Below are 8,320 nucleotides of genomic sequence, written 5' to 3'. Positions count from 1 at the left end.
GTAGGGGCGAGCTAGTGGAGAGACGGTCGCGAACGAGGGATAGGCGGACCGGAGGGTCTTCGGTATGGTAAGACAGAGGGAGACGAAACGAAAGCGCAGAGATGGATGGAGCGCCTCAGAGAGGAGGAGGGAGGACGGGAGCACCCAGAATGAGAAACAGATGAGGGGCCGTGGAAAAAAAAAAAAAGTGCGAGGAACAGAGAATTATGGACCATCACCAACACTCTGGGAACACTGAGCCACAACTGAATGATATACATCTCTGTTTCCTTTAACTCTCGGACACAAGGGAGGTTCATTATAATGTGTATTTGTGCCCTAGAGTTGTATGTAAAAAAACTAATTGGATATTGAAATATGTATCATAGATTAGTACTTTAAAACTAAATTTAATCAAGTAACAATGCATTGGCTTTTCATAAAGAAGGATGCAAGCATCTGATGGCAAGCCAGTCTCTGGACAAATGAAGGAAACAGACCTGTTCTGAACACAATAAAGTTGCCCACTTTAAGTCTGAACCACTTGAAAGGTGGTGATCCATGCTGTGTCTAGGAAAACTATGGTGGATAAAACTAGAAGTGCAAAGCATTTAACTGAAAAAGTTATAACGAACATGCAGAAAGTGCAAAAGCTCAACCTTTCGTTCAGTATCTTTTCTGCATGAAGAAGTGCACTGTCTTCTGCTTTTAGCATACTGGTATACGTTCACATTATTTTTGTGCTTGGAATCCTTAAGCATCAGTCCCTTCAATTAGACGTTTCCTGTAACTATTTCTGAGGGATTTGCGGCCTTGTAACTGGCTGTGAGGAATTTTGGCCTGTCGCCCCTCATAAAAGTGCTCCCTCCCTGCAACATTTGAGGGTTTTGCATGAGCCAGCAGACTGACTTCTGGCCAGTGTTTGTCCTGTCCGGCGGAGTTCTCTGGCCAGAGTGAGAGTTCTGTCTGGTGTCTTCTTTGGGCGGTTCATAGGGATGCAATGTTAAATTTGTGACTAGGGGGCTTTAGAGGAGTAGACTAGACTAGCAGTAAACAGAAAGCCTAATGGCCTTCACCCACAATTTTTTTTGTTTTGCTACAGGTGATTTCTAATATAAAAGTGTATTAGACAGAATGCTGTGTTGGGAAAATTGCATGTTTTTGACTCTCATTCCACAGAAGTAATTTTCATTCCGATTAAGATTGGATCTCAATGAGCACTATAGATTTTGTGTCAACATATGGGGAATGTTCATGTCATGACAGTAATTCATGTTCATAATTCTGGCAGGATCTGAAAACCATTAGCAAACTACTCAAGATCTTTAACCAAAACATTGTGTAAGGGGCACTGAGTGGGGTGTTATTGGGAATAAAGAGGTATGTCTTTATTTACACGTACTTATGAGACTCTTAACCTGACATGGCCTGGCGGCCTCCGTCTAGTTTCCTGCAGGCTTCGGAGGGGAGGTCACGGTGGGATGAATGAAGAAGTGGGAGGTTTTAATCAATAACGTGGGTTTTAAAAAGGAAAGCAAACTCGGTGACAGGGCGGCCGCTTTTGTCTGGGAAATGCGAGAGTCGGGAGAGCAAGCCAGCAAACGACATTATTCATTGACGGGTGAGTTTGATAATCGTAATTGCAAGGGTAGCCTATTTTGTAACAAGCAAAAGGCGACGCATAGTCCGACCCTCGCACTTCCCACCGGGTAATTGTATTCTTTCTTTATATGTTTTCCTTTTGTCTGCTGCCCCGCTTCCAACTATTAGGCTACACTGTGTAGCTACCATTGTATACACCTGTCCAGGGTACTGTTCGGCGTCACTCGCTAAGCGGTTTAGCGAGCTAAATTCCAGGCTAAAAAAACACAACAACGCTTTAGCGGATTCGGCTCAGCAACTTTTGCTCAATTTCCATGGTAATTAATCGCTTAGCCCTAGCCTGCTCCAGGGCAGGCTAAGCAAAGTTTAGCTGGCTAAACTTGCCACACCCACGCCAAAAGGAGGGATCCCATTGACAAGGAGTCAGTTTGATTAGCGTAGGAAGAGTTCTTTGCGATCGCCAAGAAGATCCAGTTTTCCATCATGATGAGTTCTTGTATGAGCGCTACCGATCCACCCGACAAGGAATAATTAATTTAGAAGACCTTCTCGAGTCATTTATTGCATACACCACCGTCAAACATTGAATGTCATCACTTTCTTGCGAGTGGTAGCCTTCATTTTTGTAATGTCGGCGATGCGGAGAACAAAGCACTCATAATTATATGACAGTGGTAGCCTATAGCAGTCGTTCTCAAAGTGTGGTCCGCGGACCACTGGTGGTCCGCCAGTGCCCCGTAATGGTCCGCCACGGCCAAAAGCAAATTATTGCGTCATTTCTAACATACAACTCAGAACGAAGAGAACACAGCCAGTAGCCTAATCTAATAATCGTTGCCTAATCTATTAACAAGGTCATGGATTGGTGGTTTAAGACAGGGACTATGAAAAGAAAATTAAATGAGAGCCTCGGACACAGACAAGGAGAAGGTGCAACGACGAGATGGTTCAGCCTTATTGGGCATTACCCCTCCGCCGAGCTGCTTCAAACAGCGTTTTCTCCCGCTGCGGAGGCAACAAAATGATAACTATATTCTGTGTTGTGTGACGTTGGATAATGACAGCTCTTAATTCCGAAATTATGTCTACTAGGATGCATGTATTAATTCCAGCCTTCTGTTGGTACTGAATTACTGCGGTCGGTAAACGCATCTTTGTGTTTTGTGATGCATTGGCCTGTCCGAGTGTGTGATGGGATTGGGAGTATGAGGCTGTGAGCGAACTATAGTTTGCATAACCTAACATAACCAAGTCACGCATGGAGCAGGGTTCTAGATGCTTTGCCTTGCACATTGTCATATCTATAACCAGCCTACCGGTACATAAAAAAAGGAGAGCCCACCGTAGTATAGTACAGTTGAGACATTGGTACAGTTGATAAACCCGAAATAATTTTCATGTGCAGCCTGAGATGTGATTTTTAGTTTGCACATGAATACTAACGTTTTCTTTGATCCCAGGAAATTTGAGCACATAACTCAAATAGATATTGGCTAAAGTTGTTTTACCTACTTTAACTTACATCATTGCAAACGTTTAGTTTTGCAAACGTGTCTAGTGTTTGTGCGGTAGTGAGTGGTGGAGGTGGATGGTAAGGTGGGTGCATGATAAGAAGAGAGAAATAGACACAATTTCTTTTCATTGCTTAAATGTATTGAATCTCTTATTAATGCATTCACATTTAGTCATTTAGCAGACGGTTTTATTCAAAGCGATTTAAAACTACAATTCCTACGAGGGTGCGGGGGGGGGTAGAATCGGTGATCTACAGCATGTAAGCCATACGCTTTACCCGCTGCACCATAGTACCATTCTGTTTAGGGAAGATGTCACGTATTATACATCTTATAGACAGTTTCTTATATTGCTGTGGTAGCCGCGGGAGTGTTGAATTTTGACATGATTATGGTCTTGAATTCTTCATAACGCGTTAATGATCATATCCTGCAATATCGGAGAAAAAAAATAGTCTTTTTCTTTACGTTTAGACCATTGTACCTTTTCAAAAAAATCATGGTTTTGGGGATCGACCTTTCTTGCCTTTTGAAGCAAGACGTGCACGCGCAATTTAGCTGACGAGATAAATTAACTTGAGGTTAAAATAAATTAGCGCCCGTCGCCAGACCGGCTTGGCCTGTTCTCATTTAGCGAGCTAGTTAATCTCCAGTTGCGAGCTAAATTAATTATCTTAGCTTCAGTCGTACGCCGAACAGGGCCCAGCCCACCTCGCCGTACACGATTTGCTGTGTGTAGCCCAGCTCCATTGTTTGTGTTGTTTGCGTGAGGACTGGCTCATTGTTCACCATTGTCTGTCGTGATCTTTTGGTTTCCGTTTACTTCGGTTGATTTATTGATGTGATTATTTTCTTTCACCTTTTGTCTTGGGCTTGGAGCCAGTTGTCTCTGCTGTCGGTAGCTGCATCAAGTGTTCATAATTTTATACTATTTTACTATTGTCTATTAATAAATCCCTTTATTATATGGCAACGACAGTACGAGCATTCTGATTGGATAATGGGTAGTCATGCCAGCCGCGCATTGACGTTCTAGCCGGTCTGAAGTCTGATAAGTATTCTTATTACACAGCGACATTAAATTGAGCGATATCAATGAAACCGAGTTTTACTATCCAGGAGATGATAATGAAGACATAAACAGCGACGAGGAAATACTCAACTTTCTTAAAGAGCAAAAAAGTCTCAACACAGAGAGGAAAACAACTAGCGACCTAAAAACATTCAACCGTTTTTTACAATCTATCAACAAGGGGCATTTAGAAACGGTAAATTTACCAGCTCCCGAACTTGACCGTTATCTGTCAAAATTCTTTAAGGACACAGTAAAAGTTAATGGAGAAGAATACGAGCCGGACACCGTCTCTAGCTTTCATAGGAGCATACATCGCTTCCTGACTGACAACAAGTATCCTCACAACATCCTAAAGGACACGGCGTTTGAAACTACCAGGAGGGTTTTGGCTGCCAAAAGGAAACAGCTGATTGTGAAACACGGCAAAGGCAACAGACCTAACGCCACCCGGCCAATTACAGATGACGACGAGGAGAAGATGTTTGACAGCGGAGTATTCGGTATTTCCAACCCCGAGGCTCTTCAGCGAACCATATGGTGGCTTATGGCACTACACTTTGGGTTTCGTGCCAGAGATGAGAGCCGTAAGTTGTGCTGGGGCGACATTGAAATGCAGCGTGATGAGGATGGCAATGAGTTTTTGGTGTGGGTTAGCGAACGCGGCACAAAGACCCGTAAAGGGCAAGATAATGGTCACCGGCGAGCTTTTCAGCCTAAAATGTTCGCCACTGGCACTAACAGGTGTCCAGTTATGGTATATAAGATCTTTAAAAGCCATAGGCCAGCTGAAATGAATTCGGAAGATTTGCCCTTCTTTCTTTCTTTGAGACAAAGTGGCAAGCAGAGTAACATCTGGTACAAGAACGCCCCCCTCGGGAAAAACGAAATGGGCATGTTTATGCGGAAAGCTGCTGGAAGCTCTGGCATAGCTCAGCGAACCGGTGGGAAAGTGTCCAACCACGTTGCCCGCAAAACAAGCATCAGCAGGCTACTGGATGCCAACACACCTGAAAACTTTGTTGCGCAACTGAATGGGCACAAGAACACCCAAAGCCTTCAGTCTTACAAGTCGGCCAGCGAACAGCACCAGCGGCAAATGTCCAGTATCCTGAGCCGCAAACCTTTAAACCAGATTATGCCAGCCCCAGCACAAGGTCCCTCTACCCATGGCTCTGCAAACATGCCGATGCAATCGATGCCTTCATTTCCAACGAATACAGCAAGTACCTTTCCCTCGGCATTGCAAGGAGTAAACACGCCAGCCGTATTCGCCGGGGCAAACATCAGCAGCATTACTGGCTGTTCGTTTCAAATCTTTAATGGTCCAGTTAAAATCTTACAAGGCTCTCAGAAGAAGCGAAGATTTGTCATCGAAAGTGACGACGAAGACTAGAAACTTTAAATCACTTGTACCATTATTTGATGTTGGAATTAAAACCATTTTAGCTGAATCTTGTTGTCTGTTTTCTATAAAAAAAAGTATTTGGTTGCTAGGCAACATCTGAAACAAATCGTGAGAAGACTTGATAGCTGAACAAAACGACATGTAATAATAATGTACATAAATAATAATAAATAAATAAAAATGCCATATAATAAACAACTTACTAACCTCAACCGTTCGGTCATGCAGGTATATATCAGACTTCGGCCCCCCGCATCAACCTCGCTACGCTCGGTCGATACGTTACGGCCTCTGTCTGATATATACCTGCATGACCTCACTCTCGGCCAGTAAGTAGTTATTATTGTATTTGCCCCTATTTGCCTGTGTTATTGGCCACTGAGGTACCAGATCCCTTGGTATAAATAGCTCAATTTACCTTTGTTACAACTGGCGCTGCGAGCAGGGTGTGGACTGGTTTCCGGTGGCCTTTTAATAAGGCAATTCATTTGAAATGTCTAGTCCCCCAGAGGCTTCTGCGCAAGCACATTTTTCACCAATGCTAATGTCTCCTTTTATGCCTGGAAGTATGTGCGGCCAGAGGTTTAAGGGGAAACATTCAGACATAAGCCTGTCTGAATGGATCGAAACTTAACATACAATGTTTCGAATGTATAGAATCCCAGACACTCTACAAGTGGATTTTGTTTTAAGTCATCTAGAAGGAGAGGCTAAACGACAAATATTAGTAGTTGCTGCTGGAGAAAGAAACACCACAGAGAAAGTGTTTAAAAGGCTTAAATCTTTGTATGGGGATAAAATGTCTGCTTCAGTCCTTCGTTCTCTTTGCTTCAGCTGTCGACAAGAGCTAAATGAGACGGTACCAGACTTTTCTCTTAGGTTACAAGAGCTTTTTAAGAAACTGAAGGAAAAAGATGCAGAGGGTATACCTAACATGGACGCAATGATGCGAGATCAGTTTGTGCATGGATTGCAAGATAAGGTCTTGAAGAGAGAATTGCGCACCGTGTCTTCTCCAAGTCTCTCTTTTATAGATGTCTACAAAGAGGCCTCAATTCGCCTGGAAGTATCTGAAGAGGTCGGCTTGGTGGCGTGTGATGCCGTTGGACACGTGACCAATGCCCTTACTGCTCCAGTGGATTTGGCACAACTGAAGAAAGAACTCCGAGATGAAATGGCAGCTGAAATTCAGAACCAGATGACCTCACTAGCAAAAGGTATAGTGAGTGAACTCCGAGAAGAATTCAACCTAGCCCCTAGAGGTGCCACTGGACGTAATTTTCAGCCATATGACTACCAAAGAGAGCGTCGGCCTAGTTTACCAACCTCTTCATACCCAGCCAGGGAGTCTTTTAGGCCCCGCACAGAACATTTCCATCAATACACCTCCGATGGCAGGCCCATTTGTAGTAAATGCCGTCAGCCAGGCCACATGCAGAGACATTGCAACCAAAGAGAGCGCTCAAACTCCGTAGGGTCTCGCCCTTTAAACTAGTGCACCTCACTGACGCGGGGTTGTCAGTGGGGGAGGTCGGGGAGGGACAAAGACCCCTAAATAACCTGGTAGGACAAGGCCCCATTGTTATGGCCAAGATGGCCAGACAGGAGGTGCCATGTGTGATAGACACAGGTTCTCAAGTTACCCTTCTAAAAGAGAGTATGTTTAAGCAACTGTTTGGTAGCCAGGGTGCTCAGCTACAAGATCCGTCCTCATGGCTCTCCCTTACTGCTTCTAACGGAAAAGCTATCCCTTATATCGGTTGTCTAGAAATCTCTGATAATATCGGCGGCCTAACTATTTCCCGCTGTGGAATCATAGTGGTGCGAGATCAATGCTTGACTCGCAGCCCATGTCTGTTAGGCATGAATATTCTCAGTCACTGCTGGTCTGTTTTATTTAAGGACAAGCTGCAACCAAGAGAGCGTGCCAACCTTGACCTGGGGCTGGACGCAACCCCATCGGGCCACCAAGCCTGGACTGCTGCAATGAGACTATGCAGCGAGGAAGCCAGATTCCACGACCGTCACGGTGAAGTCAGTTATGTGCGTATGCTAACTAACACTGAGATACCAGCTGGGGCGGAGATGGTCCTCCAAGGGCGTGTGCGAGGTGGACCAGGGGGCCGTCCATACCTGGGGTTGGTTGAAGCTACACCAGAGACCAAGGCCTATTGGATAGCTCGGGCTGTGGTGTCCGCTAAAGGCAACACTGTTCCAGTAAGGCTGAAGAATGTGTGTAACCACCCCTTGTTTCTTAAGAAGTATCAGAAGTTGGCACAAATGTCTGATTAAACCTACAGATGTCGTCTCGGGGACCGTGCAGCTGTCAATGGAGACAACTGGTGTGATGGAAGTTCATCTTCAACCAGAACCCCCACTTACCATCCCCGACCACAGTGATATACCAGTACACTTGGATGGTTCTGCTTTATGTCCTGAACAATCCAAAGAGGTGAGAAACCTTTTGGCTCAATACAGACATGCTTTTGCTCTGAATGATAAAGACCATGGCTACACCCATACGGTCTTCCATGAGATCCCCACAGGCGATGCACCTCCTGTTCGACAACGCTATCGTCAACTTGCCCCTAGCCTTTATCAAGAAGTACGGGTCCTCTTGCAAGAACTGGTAGAGGCTGGTGTTATACATAAGAGCACAAGCCCATGGGCTTCACCGATAGTGCTAGTGAAGAAGAAAGATGGGTCCACACGGTTTTGTGTAGACTATCGTAAGTTAAACAGCCT

The sequence above is a fragment of the Sprattus sprattus genome (genome assembly GCF_963457725.1).
Source record: "Sprattus sprattus genome assembly, chromosome: 18".
NCBI classification, from domain to species: Eukaryota; Metazoa; Chordata; class Actinopteri; order Clupeiformes; family Clupeidae; genus Sprattus; species Sprattus sprattus.
The sequence above is the reverse complement of the archived record's forward strand: the minus strand, read 5'-3'. Positions refer to the sequence as shown.